At 43.7% G+C, this 24354-nt stretch overlaps 1 protein-coding gene across 11 annotated transcripts in view; it reads right to left on the bottom strand.

Annotated features, from left to right (window-relative positions):
* LUZP1 (leucine zipper protein 1) overlaps positions 1 to 24354 on the bottom strand; it is a 97143-nt gene that overhangs the window by 38663 nt on the left and 34126 nt on the right. The gene's annotated exons all lie outside the window — the stretch shown is intronic.

Below are 24354 nucleotides of genomic sequence, written 5' to 3'. Positions count from 1 at the left end.
AACTCCTTTCCTAACCTCATGCTTTTAATGTTTCTTTTCCAATAAGCAAACGTGCAGAACTTCCATGGCTCCTGCCTTGTGTAGAGCCACAACTGGAAGACATGCTGAGCTGCAGCAAAGAATAATGAAAAACAAAGGAAAACTGAAGGACAAGATGCAGCATGCTCAGGAAGTCAGCTAAATGCTTTTCATTCAGGCAGGCATAGGAGGAGCCTCACCTACCTAGAATACAGCATAAGGACAAATAGTGTCTAGTACAGAGCTAGACTATACTTTATCACTTTAGAACAAAGCCATCAAGCATGTTCTAGAGACAGACTCATGTCCAAAGAGCTTTAGTATCCTATAAGAATCACTAGGCTGGGCCGGGCGCGGTGGCTCAAGCCTGTAATCCCAGCACTCTGGGAGGCCGAGATGGGTGGATCACGAGGTCAGCAGATCGAGACCACCCTGGCTAACATGGTGAAACCCCATCTCTACTTAAAAAAAAAAAAAAAAAAAAAAAACTAGCCAGGCGAGGTGGTGGGCGCCTGTAGTCCCAGCTACTCGGGAGGCTGAGGCCGGAGAATGGCGTAAACCCGGGAGGCGGAGCTTGCAGTGAGCTGAGATCCAGCCACTGCACTCCAGCCTGGGCAACAGAGCGAGACTCCGTCTCAAAAAAAAAAAAAAAAAAAGAATCATTAGGCTGGCAGGGCGAGGTGGCTTACGCCTGTAATCCCAGCACTTTGGAAGGCTGAGGCGGATGGATCCCGAGGTCAGGAGTTCGAGACCAGTCTGACCAACACAGTGAAACTCCATCTCTACTAAAAACACAAAAATTAGCCGGGCGTGGTGGCACATGCCTGTAATCCCAGCTATTCAGGAGGCTGAGGCAGGAGAATCACTTGAACCCGGGAGGCGGAGGTTGCAGTGAGCCGAAGTCGCACCACTGCACTCCAGCCTGGGCAACAGGGCGAGACTCCAATTGAAAAAAAAGCATCATTAGGCTATCTCAGGGTTGAAGTGACATTTTCAGGGTAAACAAACTCCCATCATTTAAGCCAAATAAATCAAGACTGAATTGCAGACTTTCCAGTCATACAGAGCTGAGAGAAGCTCCTACTCTCTCAGCTTCCTACTACTAGGAAGTGGAAATTCCAAAGAAGCTAGAAAACCCAGTCCTCAGTAGCTCTCCCTGCTCTCAGGCCCTGAGGTAAGCCAGCACTTCCTTTCCAAGGTCAAAAATTAACCATACGCTTTGAACATCCTTGTGCTTTGCAACAGCACCAGGAAAATGCCACAATGCTATGCCACCCTATACAGACCTAAGACATTTGCTATTCTTGATTATTCCCAAGAGTAGTCACTTGGGATACTCATTAATGTACTTCCTAAAGATCCAACTTTCAAAGTAGTCTTCTCATGCTTATTTTTAACCTTTTACCATCTCTCTTAAAAAAAAAAAATTCAGATGTCTTGGAGCACTGAAGAAGAAATAAAAAAGAAAAAGAAAACAAAAATTGGCTTATCTATACAATCTACACTCTCAGAAAAATTCCTCCTGGGAAAAAAAAAAAAAAAAAAAAAAACCTTGCCCTAAGACCACCCAAAGTACACCATGGTAAAGTTCCAATGTAGAATCATGCTATGAGCAAAAGCAAATGGAAAGCTGCAGCCCTTCATCAAACAGCATTAGAACCTTCCAAGATTTGTGAAATCAAAGAGTATCAGAGATGGAAAGATACTTAGGGTGCAATAATCTAGCCTAGCCTTTCATTTTAAAGACGGGAAAAATAAAGCCCAAAGAGAGGAAGTGGAGTCTTGAAGCAAAGCTAGGACCTAAGTGGCCAGATTCCCAACTCTGGTATCTTCTGCCACATGATACCTCTTCACAAGATTGACTTTAAGGGAGTCAAGTGGCTAAAGAGAGGGTGGGCAAAAGAAAGTAAACATATGGTACCAAGCAAACAAACCAACTCTCCGTGAATTCTCCCCTGCTGCTTTGTGGTGTGACCCAGGGAGATTTATTCCTCCTCCATATGCCTTAATTTCAAGGGTTTTTATCTTAAATATTACATAATTTTACTAAGAAGCAAGATACAATTATCACTCATGGCTTAATGGGGCCTCCACTATACAGGTGAAGTCAAAAACAATCGACTACTAGAATGGAAAGACTACATGAACCCTAAACAGAAAGAGTAACATCCTTTTGGGGCAAGGGGGTACATTTTTTAAAAAGACTACTCAACTAGATGGCTCCACTGAAGGAATCCACATCATCTGACTTCATATTCTGGTATTTAGACTTCAAGGAAAATAAGTTCACTTTTCTGACTCTTGGTTTCTTTAACAATAAAATGAAAGGTATAGACTTTCATTCATTCTAATGTCCTTTCAAACTCTAAATGACCTAACCTTGACAGGAGCCCTGACAGCACAAAAAAGGCAAGGTACAAAAGTGTTGAGCTTGCCCAGGTTTGGAGGTTTGCCCCATCATTTAAGCCAAATAAATCAAGCTTGAATTGCAGATTTTCCAGTCATACAGAGCTGAGAGAGGGACTCAAATCCTACTACTAGGAAGTGGAAATTCCAAGGAAGCTGGAAAATCCTGTCCTCAGTAGCCCTCCCTGGGAGCTGGCAGATACGCTTGGGTATCTGCTGGCCTAGTCCTACTCATGAGTCCTAGCAGATATGCTTACAACCTGACAATATCAGTGGTCCTGTTAAAATTAAAATGGAGAAAACAGTGCACACTTTCTTCAAAAGTATGCCCACTAAAACGTTGGCTGTGACCCCTGTAAGGATCTAGCTGGACCATCTGCAGATGGTTTAAATTTGCCATTGCTGATTTTTTTCTATCCCCTACCTTGATACCAAGTATTTACTGTCTTATTACTAAGTAAATCATATACTTTCTCAATATCCTCATTCTCTTTGTTTTTCTTTCATTTTAAGTGCATGTTAGACATTTAAAGATCTATGAAAAATAAATAAATTCTTAGTAACAGGTAAACAACTAGAATTTTCAACAAACAGGGAAAAAAGTGTTGAGTGTGAGCAAGATTTTTACTAAAGCACATCAGTCTATACAGTCAATTCAGCATTCTCCGTTCAGAGGCTGCCTCTTCCCAGGGATGTGGCTAATGGTGAAAACAAAATAATGTGAGGAAAGAGGACAAAAGTTTCATTTTCTGCTGTCTCACTGACACATCTTAATATGGAGGACACAGTATATCAGAGATTAAAGCAAGAAGTTAAATCAATGCAAAAGGAAATGCAAGCTCCAACGTCAATTATGAAAAGTAACGACTCTTAAATAAGCAAGTACTTGCCTGCCTGCCTGCCTGCCTGCCTACTAAGACTGGATTAAAGATTATTTCTATCAACAAGGTTACAAACAGTAATTTTCAACTTTTTGTATGGATATACAATTACCTGGGTACTTGTTAAAATTACAGATGCCTCAGTACCATTTTCAAATCTTCTGATTAAGTGGACCTGTTGCAGAGCCCACAGACTGTGCATTCTGATACAGATAGTCCACAGACTATACTTTTTAAAATACTGTGAAGTGTGTACGGGAGGGGATCATTAGGTGTCCTGGACACATAAATATATGTCTTCTGGAGTGGTATAACTCACAGTAAAATACATGTTCCAAGGATGGCATGCAGGCCAATTTTTAACTGTACCAGACCCACTCCCCTCCCTTCTACCTCCTAAAGCAACTTCTGAAGTCAGTGCTCTCTCTATTCATATAAAGGGCCCTTCTAAATAGTGACTAAAACACACTATGTTGGCTCCCATTTTAGATCCTATTTCAAAACAAGCAAGGCCGGTGTGGAGGCTCATGCTTGTAATCCCAGTACACTGGGAGGATAAGGTAGGAGGATCAGTTGAGCCCAGGAGTTTGGCGCCAGACTGAGCAGCATAGTAAGACCCAATATACTTGCTTCTCCTATTTTACTTCTCTTCATGGTTCTCAGTATTTCCTGAGATTCGTTATATTTTATACTTACTTACACTCTCTATTCCTAGAACCCAGAACGGTACCTGGCATATGACAGATGCTCAACAGAAGTTTAAACAGGAAGAAGGCACCATTTTAGAAAACAAAATAAGTTCTTAGTCTTACACCCTGTTCAGTTTACTGACCATACTGTCAGCTGTACCCTTCATCCTGGATGGCCATTCTTGCTTTTGATGTTTACAGAATTCAGGAAACTGAATATAGGTACCAGCCCAGAGAGGCTCTCTGCTACCTGAGAGCTACTACTATTGTAATGTGCAATTTCTGCCCCCACTGAGCTACAACAGAAGTTTAAATGTCTAGCCTACAGACAGATGTTCCCACATGCCTTAAACTCCACAGGAATGAGTTGTCTTTTACTATGTGAGAAGTAAAATGTAATGTTGGCAAATACCAGTGTGAGAGCTACAAGTTTCAACAAAAGCAGCACACAGTATACTGGCAGCCAAAATCACTTCACTCTATTCTGCATTAGGTCAGCCAAACACTTCCTGTCAAGACTCAGTAACTCTCAGGCCGGGCACGGTGGCTCACGCCTGTAATCCCAGCACTTTGGGAGGCCAAGGCGGGCGGATCACAAGGTCAGAAGATCAAGACCCTCCTGGCTAACGTGGTGAAAACCCATCTCTACTAAAAATACAAAAAATTAGCCAGGCGTGGTGGCGGGCGCCTGTAGTCCCAGCTACTCGGGAGGCAGAGCTTGCAGTGAGCCGAGATGGCGCCACTGCACTCTAGCCTGGGTGACAGAGCGAGACTCAGTCTCAAAAAAAAAAAAAAAAGACTCAGTAACTCTCACCATACATTTTTGTCTATTCATTCGTCTATGGGCAGTCACGTCTTATAAAGCACACATTACTAAGTGCTTTATATATATCACCCTATTCCTCAAAATAATTCTGTAAGTGTTATTATTCTCATTTTAGAGATTACAAAATTGAAGCTCCAAGGCACTTAGCAATTTGCAACTAATAACTAATTAGCAGGGCTGGGATTTGCATTCAGGTCTACCTGACTTTAAATTCTTGGTTGTTTCACTGTAATAGTTTAATTCTTAAGGCTTCTCCCACCACCTCCCACCCTCTGCACTAAGTCTGGCACATAGAGGACATCTGTTATTTACTGAATCCATGAGAGTTAAAAAGGATAATTTAATTCAAACTCAAGGATCTGTCTAGGATCAAATTCTTCAGCTCCAATTTTAGTTTTGCGTTTTTAATTTTTATTATTATTATTTTTTTTTTTTTTTTTTTTGAGACGGAGTCTCGCTCTGTCACCCAGGCTGGAGTGCAGTGGCCGGATCTCAGCTCACTGCAAGCTCCGCCTCCCGGGTTCACGCCATTCTCCTGCCTCAGCCTCCCGAGTAGCTGGGACTACAGGCGCCCGCCACCTCGCCCGGCTAAGTTTTTGTATTTTTAGTAGAGACGGGGTTTCACTGTGTTACCCAGGATGGTCTCGATCTCCTGACCTCGTGATCCGCCCGTCTCGGCCTCCCAAAGTGCTGGGATTACAGGCTTGAGCCACCGCGCCCGGCCTATTTTTTTTTTTTTGAGACAGAGTCTCACTCTGTTGCCCAGGCTGGAGTGCAGTGGCACGATCTCTGTTCACTGCAAGCTCCGCCTCCCGGGTTCAGGCCATTCTCCTGCCTCAACCTCTTGAGTAGCTGAGGCTACAGGCGCCTGCCTCCATGCCCGGCTAATTTTTTGTATTTTTAGTAGAGACGAAGTTTCTCTGTGTTAGCCAGGATGATCTTGATCTCCTGACCTCATGATCTGCCCACCTCAGCCTCCCAAAATGTTGGGGTTACAGGCGTGAGCCACCGCACCTGGCCCCGTTTTAGTTTTAAAAAGAAAAAAATTGGCCGCACGCAGTGGCTCATGCCTGTAATCCCAGCACTTTGGGAGGCTGAGGCAGCTGGATCACAAAGTCAGGAGTTCGAGACCAGCCTGACCAACATGGTGAAACCCAGTCTCTACTAAAAATACAAAAATTAGCTGGGCATGGTGGCACATGCCTGTAATTCCAGCTACTTGGGAGGGTGAGGCAGGAGAATCGCTTGAAACCAGGAGGCAGAGGTTGCAGTGAGCCAAGATCGCACTACTGCACTCCAGCCTGATGACAGAGTGAAAAGCCGAGACGGGCGGATCACGAGGCCAGGAGATCGAGACCATCCTGGCTAACACAGTGAAACCCCGTCTCTACTAAAAAAATACAAAAAACTAGCCGGGCGAGGTGGCGGGCGCCTGTAGTCCCAGCTACTCGGGAGGCTGAGGCAGGAGAATGACGTAAACCCGGGAGGCGGAGCTTGCAGTGAGCTGAGATCCGGCCACTGTACTCCAGCCCGGGCGACAGAGTGAGACTCCGTCTCAAAAAAAAAAAAAAAAAAAAAGAAAGAAAGAAAAAGAAAAAAAAATTAAGTTCATTCAAGTCGCTTTGAATTTTTAAAAAAGTGGAAAATACAGGTTTTTCAGTTAAAAAAAAAAACTGGATTTATTCCAAAATGGAATCCATTATAACATAATTCATTACTATGGGACTCTGGATATAAAGCAAGTGAAATCATAAAAAGCAGCATAACCTAGTATACTAAGACATGGATGTGAAGTAAAATCTGAATTTATGTATTAAGTTTCAGCTAAAATAGAGATAAATGTACTTGCCTCCCCATCTAACAATCAAATGTGCTAATGCTTATAAAAACACTTCATAAATGTAAAGTGTTATACAAAATTAATTATTAGTGTTAATTGAGCCTTGAAGACAGAATAAATGCCTCTAAGGCCAGCATTATTAAAAGTCCCACCATACTTGGAGCATTACAAGGTAAACATCTTAAACTCAAATTAGTTTACCCTTAAGAAAGAAAGGATGTGGCTTGACCATTACTAATCTTTTTATAATATGTCTAAGTGCTATCTCTCCAATTGGCACTATTAAGCCTCCAATAGCAGAAAACTGGGATATATACCTCAATATATTGTTTCACTTTGAGAAGGATTATAACCCTGGCCTCATTGTGGAAGAGGGACACTGGGTTCTATAACTAGATAATAATTCCCTCCTTTCATGCTAAGGCACTTATCTATGCAGAACATTAGATGTCAGATCTGTAATACTGAGTGATAAAAAATATTCCAGATATTTCTTCCAGCTATAAAAGCTGTGCTTCTTAGGCGGAGCCAATAAACATTAACAGCATAGGCCTATATACTGATTAGTCTTCCCTAAGCTAAAGAGAAAATAAACAGAAAATATTCAACAATCTTAAAAGGCTACAGCATCAGTCCTAATGAATGTCACAAAGTGCATTTATCAATGACGTTGCTGAGACTGACATGAAATAAAATATTTTTAAAGCCAGTGGAATTTGGGTAGATGAGAGAGTGTTTAGAAGCTACTGGGATTGTGTGTATATCGTGGGGCATATTTTAAATAATGATCGAGATAGAAAAATCTCATCATTAGACTCACCATTCTCTTATTTTCAGCCCTCAAAAATTAATGATCATTGCCTTATCAAAACCCAGATTATAAAGATGATAATGAGGCCAGGTGCGGTGGCTCACACCTGTAATCCCAGCACTTTGGGAGGCCAAGGTGGGCAAATCGCCTGAGGTCAGGAGTTCAAGACCAGCCTGATCAACATGCAGAAACCCCATCTCTACTAAAAATACAAAAATTAGCCAGGCATGGAAGCGCATGCCTATAATCCCAGCTACTCAGTAGGCTGAGGCAGGTGAATCACTTGAACCCGGGAGGCAGAGGATGCAGTGAGCCAAGATCATGCCATTGTACTCCAGCCTGAGCAACAAGAACAAAAACTCCATCTCAAAAATAAATAAATAAATAATAAATAAATAAATAAGACAATGAGCTTCAGAATCTTGCAACACATTTTAACATCAGTATAGCCTTCTTATAATTCAACATTTCCTCCAACCCATCTCTCAACAAAATCCTCCAACTATTCCACTCCTACTAGAGAAACAAATTCCATCCCATCAAACTTTCCTAAGGAAGTAAGATCACTTAAAAGATTTTCCTCCCCGGTTCATTCATTTTCTGCATCTGTATCTATGTTTATATATGTACCATGTGCCAGAATCACAATTCCACTATATATCTGCAAGTGATCATAGCAGACAATATTATAAATACTATAAATGAATAAGCAGATTTAGAATACAAGTGACTAACACATAAGTAAGATGTATAAAGGGTTATCCACAATAACTACAGATTAGTCTAAATTCCTTAATGCATCACTCAAGGCCCTGGCAAGCTGGAGGTCATCTTTTTCCTTCTAGGGACAGACTGATCTACTCATTTCCGGAAGACAAATTACTTCATGTTTTAACTTTGCCCAGACATTTTTCCTGCCTGGAATGCCCTCTCCAGCTCATCAAATCTATTCAAGAAATTCAATGCTAACCTCTCTTCAGTGGAACCTTTCCACACTCACTATTCTTTAACTCTACCCTTGCTGAAAACCTACTGACATTTGCTATACAAGCATATATTACTATGATCGATGTACTGTTCTTTTATACAGGACATGCATAAACATTTGTGTATGTGTTTATGTCATAATACTCCAAGTAAAACACAAAACTCACTGAAGGTGCAGAACTGTCATTTCTTTGTATTTTTACCTGTACAATATTATGAATATAACGGTTATCCAATAGAGAGATGTTTAAGAAAAAAAATAAAAGAGGGCAAGAGAGGGGGGTATCCTTAGGATCCACCAAGTTAATAGTTTCCTTTTTTTTTTTTTTTTTGTAGAGATGGGGTCTCACTATATAGCCCAGTATGGTCTTGAATTCCTAGGCTCAAGCAATCCTCCTACCTCAGCCTGGCAAAGTGCTGGGATTTCAGGCGTGAGCCACCATGCCCAGTCCCTAAATTAAGAGTTTCTTGAAATTAAGTCCTTATCAATGGCCTGGATCCTTCCGTTGTTTTATGGAGCACCATTCGTATTTATCAATGGTTTCCCATCACTTAAAATAAAACTCTACAGAATCTGGTTATTGCCACCCCTCCTACTTCATCTCCTATCATATTCTACCATTCTCTCTGAGACCTCTCACTCAATGTTTCATATACATACATTGGCCTCCTGTGTCCTCACTTTGGCCAGCTCACTTCCACCTTAAGATCTTTCTACCTGGGGGCGGGGCATGGTGGCTCACACCTGTAATCCCAGCACTTTGGGAGGCCAAGGTGGGCAGATCACCTGAGGTCAGGAGTTTGAGGCCAGCCTAGGCCAACATGGTGAAACTCCGTCTCTACTAAATATACAAAAATTAGCCAGGCGTGGTGGTAGGCGCTTGTAATCCCAGCTACTAGGGAGGCTGAGGCAGGAGAATCGCTTGAACCCAGGAAGTGGAGGTCACAGTGAGCTGAGATCACCCCCACTGCAACCCAGCCTAGGTGACAGAGTGAGACTCTGTCTCAAAAAAAAAAAAAAAAAGACCTTTCTACTCGGAGCTTCCTCTGCCTTCCCATGGCAGCTACTGCCTCCTAATTCAAGTCACAGTTCAAATATCATTCCTCAGAAATGCCTTAGCTGACAATCCTAGCGAAAGCTGCACTCCTCTCACATTACTTCCTAGTATATGAAACTACTCTTTTTCTCCATCTCTATCTGAAATGATTCTGTTGATGTTTACTACTTGTCTCTCCCAACCAGCATGTAAACTCCATGAAGAGAAGGATTTTGAGTTTTGTTCACCACTGTACCCCAGTGCCTAGCCTGGAATACTAGCTGGTATGCAGAAGGCAGTCAATAAATATTAATTCAAAAAAAAAAAGAGTTTGTTTCCTCTCAGCTAATACTGTAGTTCTCCTCAGGAGCCAGAACACTGTTTCCTGCTCCTATTTATTTATTTATTTTATTTTTTGAGATGGAGTCCCACCCTGTCACCCAGGCTGGAGTACAGTGGTGTGATCTCGGCTCACCTCAACCTCTGCCTCCCGGGTTCAAGTGATCCTCTTGCCTCAGCCTCCCAAGTAGCTGGGTTTACAGGCGCATGCTATCACACCCAGCTAATTTTTGCATTTTTAGTAGAGACAAGGTTTTGCCATGTTGGCCAGGCTGGTCTCAAACTCCTGACCTCAGGTGATCTGCCCGCCTCTGCCTTCCCAAGTGCTGGGATTACAGGTGGAAGCCAGCACGTCTGGCCCTCCTGCTCCTTTTTAAAAGACAGGGTCTCGGCCAGGCACAGTGGCTCAGGCCTATAATCCCAGCACTTTGGGAGGCTGAGGCAGGCGGATCACCTGAGGTCAGCAGTTCAAGACCAGCCTGACCAACATGGAGAAACCTCATCTCTACTAAAAATACAAAATTAGCCAGGCATGGTGGCGCATGCCTGTAATCCCAGCAACTCAGGAGGCTGACGCAGGAGAATCACTTGAACCCGGGAGGTGGAGGTTGTAGTGAGCCAAGACCGTGCCATTGCATTCCAGCCTGGGCAACAAGAGCAAATCTCCATCTTTCTTTTTTTTTTTTTTTTTTTTTTTTTTTAAAAAAAAGGGTTTCACTCTGTGGCCCAGGCTGGAGTGCAGTGGTGTGATCATAGCTCACTGCAGCTCTTACTTTTGGGTTCAAGCAATCCTCTCCCTTCAGCCTCCTGAGTAGCTAGTACAACAGACATCTGCCACCACGCTTGGCTTTTTCTTTTTTTTTTCCGAGACAGAGTCTCGCTCTTATTGCCCAGGTTGGAGCGCAATGGCATGATCTCGGCTCACTGCAACCTTCACCTCCCACGTTCAAGCAATTCTCCTGCCTCAGCCTTCCAAGTAGCTGGGGTTACAGGTGCCTGCCACCACACCTGGCTTATTTTTTGTATTTTTAGTAGAGACGGGGTTTCACCATGTTGGCCCAGGCTGGTCTCAAACTCCTGACCCTCTCAGGTGATCCACCTGCCTTGGCCTCCCAAAGTGCTGGGATTACAAGCACGAGCCACCGCGTCCAGGCCACACCTGGCTTATTTTTAATTTTATTTTTGTAGAGACAGAGTCTCACTATGTTGCCCAAGGTGCTGTTTCCCACCTTTAATCTCCCACAACCTCTAACAGACTAAATGCACTGAAATCACCAAATAACTGCTCAACAAAGGAGGACAGAAATATGGTTATTTCCTTTTCTGGCACACCCCCTCCAGTTACATCTTTTTAAGTCAACAAATATTCATTAAGTACCTACCATGAGTCAGGCAGTGAGCTAGGCATCATTCTAATTTCTTACTTTTTCAATTTGTCATGCTCATCAATGATACTCTGAAAGGTCAAACACCTGGTCATAAGCTAAAGAAGCCTTGACACCACCACCTCCAGTCGATCTCATTTTATTGAACAAAGAAATGCGACTAATTACAGCTACCTTCAGGGCACCATATAAACGTACTAGTTACTCTTTATGTCAGGAGACCACACAGAAAACTTTACTGTCCAATTCTTAATATGCGTCAGTCTCTCATCTACTATTGTTCTTCAAGAGAACGTGCCTTTAAAAAAAAAAAAACTATAAAAGACATTCCTGAGAAATCTGGCGACATCTGAATATGGGCTGATTAAAAACAAACAATTTTTTAGGTGTGAGAATGGTACGATGGTTGTGTAGCAGATTATCCTTATTATTTAGGGTGACACATCTGCAGCTTGTCAAATTGTTCAGAAAAAAATTTGTTGTGATGTATATAGAGACACAGATACTAACAGCTACTCAAGTATAATAAGGCAAACAGTTGATAATTATTGAATTCCAACGAATATTCTAATAAATATTCTATCAACTCTTCTATGTTTGAAATTTTTCATAAGAAGTTGGTGAGAAGAAAATGTTTAAGAAGATTATTATGTGCACCTTTCTGGCTATAACTACTTGATGGTCTTTAATACAAGCATTTACATATAATTAGACCAAAACTGATGCAGAAAATACTACAGGACTCAGAAACTGAACCACTAAAACACAAGAAATACTGACATAAGAAGTAAGGAACCCAAGGCAAAAACCTGGGCAAAAGCCTAGGCTAAGTCCCTTCTTCTTAACCAGCCTTGGGTTCAGAAAAGACAGACACTCTTATTTTGGAAGCCTGCTTCTAGGAAGCACTACACATGTAGACCCAATCTTTCAGCCTTATCCTCCAAGGAGATAAGTCTATGATGGGAAACTAAACTACAAAATCACAGTGACGATATATATGAACAGAGCTTTCTAAGTTCACAAGCATTTTAAAAATATAATTTATTATTGCTGCTGTTACTTAAGCAGATATTAAGAACTATAATCACAACCACCAATGTAATAATGGATTCAAGCCAAGATTATCAGTGGATGCTAAAACCATTTGGTTGGAAAACAGGATATTCATACTCTCTCAAAGTCACTGTAAAGATTTCTTACAAAGGGAAGTAGGGATCTTTACAATAGAGAGATAAAACTTACCATCAACAATAATGAGACAGGCTGGGTGCAGTGGCTCATGCCTGTAATCCCAGCACTCTGGAAGGCCGAGGCAAGTGGATGACTTGAAGTCAGGAGTTCAAGAACAGCCTGGCCAAAATGGTGAAACCCTGTTTCTACTAAAAATACAAAAATTAGCCAGGCATGGTGGCGCACACTTGTCATCCCAGCTACTTGGAAGACTGAGGCGGAGGATCACTTGAACCTAGGAGGGGGTGGCTGCAGTGAGCCGAGATCATGCCACTGCACTTCAGCCTAAGCAACAGAGAGAGACCCCATCTCAAAAAAATATAAATAAATAAATGAAGAGACAGACTGACATTATATGACTCCCAATACGACACAAGGGGAAGTACACAGCAGCATCTATGTAATATTTCTTCCCAAAAATGTTTACCCTGAATCTAAGTATAAGAAAACAATAAAGGCCGGGCGCGGTGGCTCACATCTGTAATCCCAGCACTTTGGGAGGCCGAGGTGGGCGGATCACAAGGTCAGGAGATCAAGACCACGGTGAAACCCTGTCTCTACTAAAAATACAAAAAATTAGCCGGGCGCGGTGGCGGGCGCCTGTAGTCCCAGCTACTCGGGAGGCTGAGGCAGGAGAATGGCGTGAACCTGGGAGGTGGAGCTTGCAGTGAGCCGAGATCACGCCACTGCACTCCAGCCTGGGAGACAGAGCGAGACTCCATCTCAAAAAAAAAAAAAAAAAAAACAATCAGACAAATCCGATTTATGAGACATTATAACTGGCCTGTACTCTTCCAAAGGAGAATGTTATTAAAGATATACACACAAACAAGTTAGAATGGACTGGTCTAGATCAGGGGTCTGCAAACTAAAGTTTTATAGGAACACAACAATGCCCATTTGTTTATGTATAATTTATGGCTGTTTTTCCCTCACAAGAGACAAGATGGCCCACAGGGCTGAAAGTAGTATCTAGCTCTTTACAGAAAAAGTCTGCTGACTCCTACTCTAGATTAAAACAGACACGAGGCCAGGCACGGTGGCTCACACCTACAATCCCAACACTCTGGTAGCCCAAGTGAGGAGGATCACTTGAGTCCAAGAGTCTGAGACCAGCTTGGGCAACACAGCCATACCCCATTTCTATAAAAAATTTTAAAAATTAGCTGGATGTGGTGGTGCGCGTCTGCAGTCCCAGCTACTCATGAGGCTAAAACAGGAGGATCACTTCAGCCCAGGAGATGGAGGCTACAGTGAAGTATGAACACACCACTGCACTCCAGCCTTGGTGAAAGAGTGAGACCCAGTCTCTTAAAAAATAAACAAGGTTGGCCGGGCGCGGTGGCTCAAGCCTGTAATCCCAGCACTTTGGGAGGCCGAGACGGGCGGATCATGAGGTCAGGAGATCGAAACCATCCTGGCTAACACGGTGAAACCCCGTCTCTACTAAAAAATACAAAAAAAAAACTAGCCGGGCGTGGTGGCGGGCGCCTGTAGTCCCAGCTACTTGGGAGGCTGAGGCAGGAGAATGGCGTAAACCCGGGAGGCGGAGCTTGCAGTGAGCTGAGATCCGGCCACTGCACTCCAGCCTGGGTGACAGAGCAAGACTCCGTCTCAAAAAAATAAAAAAATAAAAAAATAAACAAGGCCAGGTGTGGTGACTCACCCCCGAAATCCCAGCACTTTGGGAGATCAAGGCAGGAGGACTGCTTGAGCCCAGGAGTTCGAGACCAGCCTGGGCAACATGGTGAGACCCTGTCTCTACAAAAAATTTTTAAAAATTAGCTAGGCATGATGGCACACACCTGTGGTCCCAGCTACTCGGGAGGCTGAGGTAAGAGAATTGCTTGAGCCCAGGAAGTTAAGACTGCAATGAGCCATGATCAGGCCACTATACTCCAGCCTGGGAGACAGCATGAGACCCTGTGTGAAACAAACAAAAATAGCAGTGGAAATTAATTGCCATGCTTTTCTTTTTTTTCCAACTTTTAAGTTCAGAGGTACATATGCAGAACGTGCAGGTTTGTAACAGATAAATTGTGTGTGACGGTGGTTTGCTGCACAGATCATCCCATCACCCAGGTACTAAGCCCAGCATCCAGTAGCTGTTCTTCCTGATGCTCTCCCTCCTCCCAACCCCACCATGCTTTATTAACCAATGAAAGCTCAATACAAAAACTCAATCCCCTGGAGTATGTTTCAAGAAGAATCCGTGTAACAAGGAACTATCACCAACAAAACAAGTACCAATCCACAATTCTTTGTTTGGGGCTAAATGTGTTTTGAAATTCAAAATTTTTCAAACTTTGGAAACTTAAGGACTGGGGCAGCACCCAACAGGCAAACACATTAATATTTCTACAGTTAAATATGTGAACAATTCTAATAAAAGGTTGAGATAAAGATTATAAATAGCCTACTTCAATTCAGGTCAGGTTTTGCCAGGAAGCAAATTACTTTTTTCATTTTTAAATGCATTTTGGCTTTTAGAATTACATACAAAGAACTATGGACTCCTTGGGAATATTCTACACTTGTATTCAAATCATTTAATCAGCCTACACTAGTACCTACTTATGGGGTGGAGTTGGGTAGACTTCAGAGATTTTCCAAGAGAATTGTATTTGTGATTCCAACATAGTTGCATATTCCATTAAAGATTTGGAAAAACCACATTAATATGAACAAGTGGTTAGGAACAGGCACAGTACTGGAATAAATCATTTTAATCAGGATTCAAAGCAACCAGAGAGAACATGGGTTGGGATAGCGTAAAAGCACTCATGCTGGACCAGAGTTGCTATACATATATCATAGGTAGCCAATTCAAGAGTTTAGAAATACATGTAACTGTTTAAGGCTATGAATAGGTCCTCAAAGGAAGGGAAGATGATTAAAATTTTAAATTAATGCATCAACTTATACCTAAAATATGTAACAAATATATGTTGGTTTTATTTGATGCTATAAATTATTAGGGATCAGAATCTGGAGACAAATTACTATAATCCTTAGTTGAGAAGCTGGTAAATTCTTGATATAACTCCTTAACCAGACTAACTTAGTAACCCATGACAAAGTAGTATACTGGAAATAGCAGTGAACTGAAAGTCCAGGAGACCTCAATTCTCATCTCAATTCTGCTAGTACCTAATTATACCACCTGACCCAGAAACACAGTAGACACCCAGCAAATGGGTTGCTAAATCAAAGAACTTTTTTGTGCCTCTAATTCATCATTTGTGTCACAGAACACTGGATTAAAGAAATTTAGGCTGGGCATGGTGGTTCACACCTGTAATCCCAGCACTTTGGGAGGCCGAGGAGGGCGGATCACCTGAGGTCAGGAGTTCGAGACCAGCCTGACCAACATGGAGAAACCCCGTCTCTACTAAAAATACAAAATTAGCCAGGCGTGGTGGTGCGTGCCTGTAATCCCAGCTACTCGGGAGGCTGAGGCAGGAGAATCGCTTAAACCGGGGAGGCGGAGGTTACAGTGAGCTGAGATCACGCCACTGCACTCCAGCATGGGCAATAAGAGCGAAACTCCTCTCTCAAAAAAAAAAAAAAGAAATTTAAAGGTCTGGTTTAGCTATAAATTCTTAAATAAAAATGCAGGTTTATTCAAATGATTAGAGTTGGTCAGAATTAATTACGACTAATTTTAAAGAAACAGACAGGGCAAGGCACGGTGGCTCACACCTGTAATCCCAGCACTTTGGAAGCCGAGGCGGGCGGAACACAAGGTCAGGAGATCAAGATCATCCTGGCCAATATGATGAAACCCCATCTCTACTGAAAAAAAAAACAAAAAATTAGCCAAGCATGGTGGTGCACACCTGTAGTCCCAGCTACTCGGGAGGCTAAGGCAAGGGAATTGCTTGACCCTGAGAGGCAGAGGTTGCAATGAGCCAAGATCATGCCACTGCACTCCAGCCTGACGACAGAGCAAGACTCCGTCTTAAAACACACACACACACACACACACACACACACACACACACACAGAGTCCTTCATTAAAGAGGAAAAAACAAAAATGAAATTTTCCAGCAAAGGTAAAACAGCATTACATAGGTTCTATGGTAAGAACAAATGAGAGGGAGTATAATATGATCTATAACACATGCCCCCCAGGACCTTATCAACTCAAAGTTTAGTACTGTGTGACCTAAAAGATTAGTCCAAATCATTCACTTTACAGATGAGAAAACTGACTCTGAAAAAATTACATTAATATGACCAAGGTCATACTCTCTGGCAGCGACAATGACAGGACTAAAACCCAAACTTCCCCAGCTCCCCGTTAAATGCTTACTTCCTTTCTTGTAATCAAAGGCTTCTAGAACTGCATAACAATGGTGCTATCTGTCATATGGCAATCACTTCAGTCAACATATGCTCTGTCAGAACCTCTAGTTCCACTATATCATCTTTATACATGGCATGGGCAATGAACTCTAGGCAATTAAATCAAAAAACCCACACAGAAAGTATTTCCAAATCCTATATCCAGTAAGAGACGAGTATCCAGAATACACAGAGAGATACAGAGAGCTTACGACTCAATAATAAAAAATAGCCAACTAAAAATCGGAAAAGGATTTGCACAGGCATTTCTCCAAAGAAGATATACGAATAGCCAATAAGCATATGAAAAGATGCTCAACATCATTAACCGTTAGGAAACTGCAAATCAAAACCAAAGTGAGGCCGGGCGCGGTGCTCACACCTGTAATCCCAGCACTTTGGGAGGCCGAGGCGGGTGGATTACCTGAGGTCAAGAGTTCGAAACCAGCCTGGCGAGCATGTCGAAACCCCACCTCCACTAAAAATACAAAAATTAGCCGGGTGTGGTGGCAGGCACCTATAATCCCTGCTACTCGGGAGGCTAAGGCAGGAGAACTGCTTGAACCCGGGAGGCGGAGGCTGCAGTGGGCCAAGATGGTACCACTGCACTCTAGCGGGAGCCACAAGAGCAAAACTCCATCTCAAAAAAAAAAAAAAAAAAAAAAGAGATGACACTTCATCCCCACTAGTATGGCTATAATAAAAAAAAAAAAAAAAAGACAATAACAACTGTTACAAGAATGTAGAGAAACTGGAACCCTCATACATTGCTATTGCGAATGTAACATGGTACAGACACTGAGAAAAAGGTCTGGCAGTTTGTCAAAAAGTTAAACATAGAGGTACTATATGACCCAGCAATTCTACTCTAGGAATTATACCCCCAAAAATGAAAACTTATGTCCATACCAAAACTTGTAGAACAAGTATTATTTATGACAGCCAAAAAGTGAAAACAACCCAAATGTCCATCAACTAAGAAACAGATACACAAAATGTATTATTATTATTATATTATTATTATTATTATTTTGAGATGGAGTCTCGCTCTGTTGCCCAGGCTGGAGTGCAATGGCGCGATCTCAGCTCACTGCAACCTCTACGTCCCGGGTTCAAGCGATTCTCCTGTCTTAGCCTCCTGAGTAGCTGGGATTACAGGTGCATGCCATCACGACCAGCTAATTTTTTTCTTTTTTTTTTGTATTTTAGTAGAGACAGGGTTTCACTGTGTTGCCCAAGCTGGTCTCGAGCTCCTGAGCTCAGGCAATCCACCCGGCTCAGCCTCCCAAAGAGCAAGGATTACAGGCGTGAGTCACCACGCCCGGTCAAAAAATGTAGTATTATTATACAATGGGTTATTAGCCCTAAAAAAATAAAACGAAGTACTGATAGATACTACAAAATGTGGATGAACCTGGAAAACACTATAGCAAATGAAAGAAGTCAGACACAAAAGTCTACATATGGTATGATTCCATTTATACAAAATGTCCAGAATAGACAAATCCATGGAGATAGAAAGTAGATTATGATTGCCAGGAGCTAGAATAGCAGAGAATGGAGAGTGACTGCTAATGAGTATGGGTTTCTTTTGGGAGTGATAAAAATGTTCTGAAATTAAATAATGATGGTTGCACAGCCCTGTGAATGTACTTTTTTAAAAACACTGAATTATACACATAAAATTATTTTTATGGCATGTCAGTTATGTGTGTGTGTGTGTGTGTGTGTGTGTGTGTGTGTGTATAAAAATGAGGCCAGGCACAGTGAGTCACGCCTATAATCCCAGCACTTTGGGAGACTGAGCTCAGATTGCCTGAGCTCAGGAGTTCGACACCACCCTGGGCAACACGGTGAAATCTCGTCTCTGCTAAAAATACAAAAATTAGCCGGGGATGGTGGCACGAGCCTATAGTCCCAGCTACTCAGGAGGCTGAGGCAGGAGAATCGCTTGAACCCAGCGGATGAAGGTTGCAGTGAGCCGAGATCACACCACTGTACTTCAGCCTGGGTGACAGAGCAAGACTCCATCTCAAAAAAAAAAAATATATATATATATACACACACACACACACACATACACGCATCATATGTATATTTTGTATAGTGTGTGTGTGTGTGTGTGTATATATATATATATATTTTTTTTTTTTTTTTAAACACACACACACATAGACACCAAAGCGTACTTCCCACTCATTTCCCATCCATGTCCTCTCTGGTTGGAAAAAGTAAAATGCCAACACAAGATGAAAGCATCAAGATCTCAATTCAGTATCCATTGAGTAAGGGATGTACTATAAAGTGGGAATACAGAGATAGTCTGATCTTATGATATTCATAGTCTTATTATAAATAAAGTACGCAAACAATTACAACACAATGTGTTAAGTGCAACAACAGATGTACAAAGGGCAGAAGAAGGTATAGTTGACCCTTGAACAATATGGGTTTGAACTGCACAGGTCCATTTACAGATGGATTTTCTTCTGCCTCCACTACCCCAAGACAGCAAGACCAACCCTTCCTCTTCCTCCTCCGCCTACTCAATGTGAAGATGACAAGGAAGACCTTTATGATGATCCTCTTCCACTTAATGAACATAAATATATTTTCTCCTGCTTGTGATTTCCATAACATTTTCTTTAGTTTAATTTATTATAAGAGTACAAGTATATAATACATACAACACAGAAAATATGTAGGTTTAATGCAGTGGTTCACACCTGGAATTCCAACACTTTGTGAGGCTGAAGCAGGAGGATTGCTTGAGGCCAGGAATTCAAGACCAGCCCTGGCAACATAGCAAGACCTTGTCTCTACAAGGAAATTTTAAAAATTAGCTTTTTAAAAATTTTTTTAAAAAAATTTACGGGCTTGGTGGCACGTACCTATAGACCCAACTACTTAGGAGGCTGAGGTGGGAGGATCACTTGAGCCTGGGAGGCTGAGATTGCTGTTAGCTGTGGTCACACCACTGTATACCACCCTGGAGGGCAGAGCAAAATTCTGTCTCAAAAAAAAAAATGTGTTAACTGGTTATGTTATTGGTCAACAGGAGGCCATTAAGTTTTGGGGAAGTCAAAATTACATTCAGGCCTTGGAGAAAGTAAGGGCTGGGTGTATTTTCAAGCTGAGGGGCCACCCTACTACCACCCCCGCATCATGGTGTTTCCTCCAGGAGTCCAAGAGCCTTGCCATTCCTCTTGGTGAGTCCTTCAGGAGTTGAAGGGCCTGGCCATTCTTCTCACTCCTGTAGTGGCACCTATCCAGGCTCTCTGCTGTTTTCTGACTTAGGGCAACTACAATCATGGCTGACAAATGGTAGCCACTCACATGGGTGGGAGAAAGGGTACTACACATATTACACATATGTACTACACATATTACACTTACACCAAGCTTCTGGCCATCTCTTGTGGCTTCAAGCAGAACCCCAAGCAGTTCATGATCACCTGAATCTTGCAGATGCACAACCGGGGGGCCACGCCCTGTCCTCAAACTCCTGGGAGCTGATGGTACTACTGGGCAACTTGACTCACAATGCCATCTTCAACTACCACTGCAGTGCCTCGTGGGACAGTGGCATGGCACTGCTTGCCTGGCTTCTCAGAGCCTGGTGCCAGCGCTAAAAGTCCTTCCTACCCTTTGAGGCCACCGAGCTGCCTTTCTAGCCCTGGACCACCACGAAGGTGGGCATCCAGCTGGTGTGCAAGACAGGTATGCTCGACTGGATCTACTGTGAGCCCTTCTCAGCCTCCTTGACCCCTTGACCCCTTCTCCCACTCACAAGAGCCGGGGGCACATGTGAGGCCCCCTCAGGGCCTACAGCAGTGTCTGCTGCTGGCAACACCTGCTGATGGCAGCACCCTCAGAGCTGCATCTCTCCCTGGTCACTCTGCTCGTGGCCATGATGGAGCTCCAGACCATCTCTGACGTTGGCCTGCTCAGGCATCAGAGCCAGCCAGGCCACACCAGGCTCATGCTGGAGCCCAATCCAATGCTCAAGCACCTCACAGGCTGGCTCCTTAGCCACAGTGTGACTAGGGAGAAGGTGGATAAAGAGCTCACCAAGGTCCTCCTGGAGCTGTATGGCAAAGAGGCCAAGTACAACCACAGCTACCTGGTCTGTGGACTGGGAGAGGAGCAGTCCCTACCACCCCTCTACTCTGACCAGGCCGGCGGGTTGGAGCCACCCATGCATGACAACTAGCCCTCAGCCTGGCTCTTGGAGAATGGGACACGGCCTGGCCCCACATTCCTGGAAGGTGGGGAAAGGAGGAAGGCTAGATTTCAGGAAAGCTGCTTTCTGCTTTGAGTTCAGAGGAGCCAGGCAAGGGAGCCTGGGACCTTGTAGGGAGACAAAAAGCCTTGGGCAGTGCCCTCCCAGTGTATCCTTTAAGCCTCCTGTGGCAAAGCCACACCCTCATGCCATGTTCAAGGGACCCAAGAAGACAGGTGTGTTCTTGCCCTCAACCACTCACATGGGTATCACTGGTCAGAGCCAAGGAGGGGAGCAAGCCACATCAGTGGCCACTTGGAATGTGTCTCTGGTGTCCCTGGAGGCAACGAGAGCAACCAAGTACATAGTATTCAGTGTGTTACATTTTGGCCTGGGCAGCAAGGTGGGTGGGCACAGCGGTGTAGCCATCCCTCTGCCACATGGGCCACCACAGCACTATAGGCCAAGCAGGGAGACGTCATGGCCCATAACATGAAATCATCTTGAAGTTTTTACTCTAATTTTTGTGTTTTTTTGGAAACAGGGTCTCACTGTCCCCCAGGCTGGGGTGCAGGGGCAAGATCATAGATCACTGGAGTCTTGACCTCCTGGGCTCAAGTGATCCTCTCACCTCAGCCTCCCAGGCAACTGCGACCACAGGCACACACCACCATGCCCAGCTAGATTTTTTTTTTTTTGAGACGGAGTTTAGCTCTTGTTGCCCAGGCTGGAGTGCAATGGTGCCATCTCCGACTCACTGCAACCTCTGCCTCCCGGGTTCAAGCAATTCTCCTGCCTCTGCCTCCCATGTAGCTGGGATTACAGGCGGGTGCCATCACACCCGGCTAATTTTGTATTTTTTTTTTTAGTAGAGACGGGATTTCTCCATGTTGGTCAGAGTGGTCTTGAACTCCCAACCTCGGGTGATCCGCCCGCCTCGGCCTCTCAAAGTGCTGGGATTACAGGCAGGAGTCACCACGCCCGGCACAAGCCCAGCTAATTTTTTTAAAAATTTGTAGAAACAGGATCTTGCTACGTTGCCCAGGCTGGTCTCGAACTCCTGGACTCAAGTAATCCTCCTGCCTTAGCCTCCCAAAGTGCTGGGATTACAGGCATAAACCACCGCACCTAGCCTACTCTAAATTTTTAAAGGTCTTTTTAATGCAATATTTTTACTTAATATTTTATTTTGTGGATACATGACACTTTAATTTTGGTGACAGTCATTTCTCCTTTTGTAATGGTTTTTCTCTTAAGGCAATTTTTTTCTTTTTGGCATTGCCTCCCACTCTGAAAGGGCATTTTTGCTGTTTGATCACTGAGGAAGGAGCTGCCAGTCCCTTCTGACGAATCTGGATTCTCTAGGTGCGTTATGTGGCCTCGGGATAATCCGAGTTCTGAATCTGGCTTTAGGGTATGATGGGGCCAGAATTACACATTACAGCTTGTGAGAACAGAGCCCTGGTGGTTCTGGCTTCACACCTGAGGTGCTGGGCACGCAGGCATCCAACAAATGGTGGCTGCATAAAATACATATATATATGTGTGTGTGTGTGTGTGTGTGTGTATATATGTATGTATATATATGTGTACACACACACAGATTTTTGACAGCACCAGAGGGTTGGTACCCCTAACCCCCACATTGTTCAAGAGTCAACTGCAACTTACTATGGATCAGGGAAGGTCTCACAGAAGAGAAGATATCTTTTTTTTTTTTTTTTTTTTTGAGGTGGAGTCTCGCTCTGTCACCCAGGTTTGAGTGCAGTGGCCGGATCTCACCTCACTGCAAGCTGCGCCTCCCGGGTTTATGCCATTCTCCTGCCTCAGCCTCCCGAGTAGCTGGGACTACAGGCGCCCGCCACCTCGCCCGGCTAGTTTTTTGTATTTTTTAAGTAGAGACGGGGTTTCACCGTGTTAGCCAGGATGGTCTCGATCTCCTGACCTCGTGATCCGCCCGTCTTGGCCTCCCAAAGTGCTGGGATTACAGGCTTGAGCCACCGCGCCCGGCCGAAGATATCTAAAAGTAGATTTTAAAGAACAAATAGGCCAGGCACAGTGGCTCACACCTGTAATCCTAGCACTTTGGGAGGCTGAGGTGGGAGGATCGCTTGAGCTCAGGAGTTTGAAACCAGCCTGGGCTACATGGTAAGACTTCATCTCTATAACAGAGTCTTACTCTGTTGCCCAGGCTGGAGTGCAGTGGCACAATCTCTACTCACTGCAACTTCCGTCTCCTGGGTTCGAGCAATTCCCTTGCCTCAGCCTCCTGGGTAGCTGGGATTTCAGGTAACCGCCAACAAGCCCAGCTAATTTTTGTATTTTTACTAGAAACAGGGGTTTCACCATGTTGGCCAGGCTGGTCTCGAACTCCTGGTCTCGAACTCCTGACCTCAGGTGATCCACCTGCCTCAGCCTCCCAAAGTGCTGGGATTATAGGCATGAGCTACCCCACTGGCCTCTATTTTTCCTTTAAAAAAAAAAAAAAAAAAAAAAGACTAGAAGTGCTTTCCAAGCACATAATGGGAGCAAAGATGCTACATATCAGTCCATGGACTGATGCCATGCTAAAACGTCATAATGGCATTTAGAAGCGGGGCAAATCATTTCTCCAGAGTGATCTGAGAAAGCTTGATGGAGAAATTTTTTGCTTTTGTTTGTTTTTTGAGATGGAGTCTCACTCCATCACTCAGGCTAGAGTGCAGTGGCACAATCTCAGCTCACTGCAACCTCTGCCGCCCAGGTTCAAGCGATTCTACTGCCTCAGCCTACCGAGTGGCTGGGATTACAGGCACCCGCCACTGTACCCAACTAATTTTTGTATTTTTAGTAGAGACGGGGTTTCACCATCTTAGTCAGGCTGGTCTTGAACTCCTGACCTCGTGATCCACCCGCCTAAGCCTCCCAAAGTGCTGGGATTACAGGCATGAGCCACCGCACCTGGTCTATGGTAAAATTTAAGCTGACTCTTTTAAAATGAGTAGAATCTATGTATAAAAAAGAAAAAGGACTAGTAGGAAATAATAAATAGTGGGCAAAATACAACTGGAAATGCACATACTTAGTTCGGCACAGCCAGAGTAACTCAGATTGCTGAAGCAGCACTGCCTAGTTACTGGTGATGGCATGACTTTAGTAGAAACACTGTCTATAGTGTTTTAGTTGCTTCAGTTGTTTTTTGCACATTTTTTTTTTTTTTTTTTTTTTTTGAGACGGAGTCTCGCTCTGCCGCCCAGGCTGGAGTGCAGTGGCGGGATCTCAGCTCACTGCAAGCTCTGCCTCCCGGGTTCACTCCATTCTCCTGCCTCAGCCTCCCGAGTAGCTGGGACTACAGG

The sequence above is a fragment of the Macaca fascicularis genome, chromosome 1, assembly GCF_037993035.2.
Source record: "Macaca fascicularis isolate 582-1 chromosome 1, T2T-MFA8v1.1".
Classification (NCBI taxonomy): domain Eukaryota; kingdom Metazoa; phylum Chordata; class Mammalia; order Primates; family Cercopithecidae; genus Macaca; species Macaca fascicularis.
This window is presented reverse-complemented; position numbering and strand designations above follow the sequence as displayed.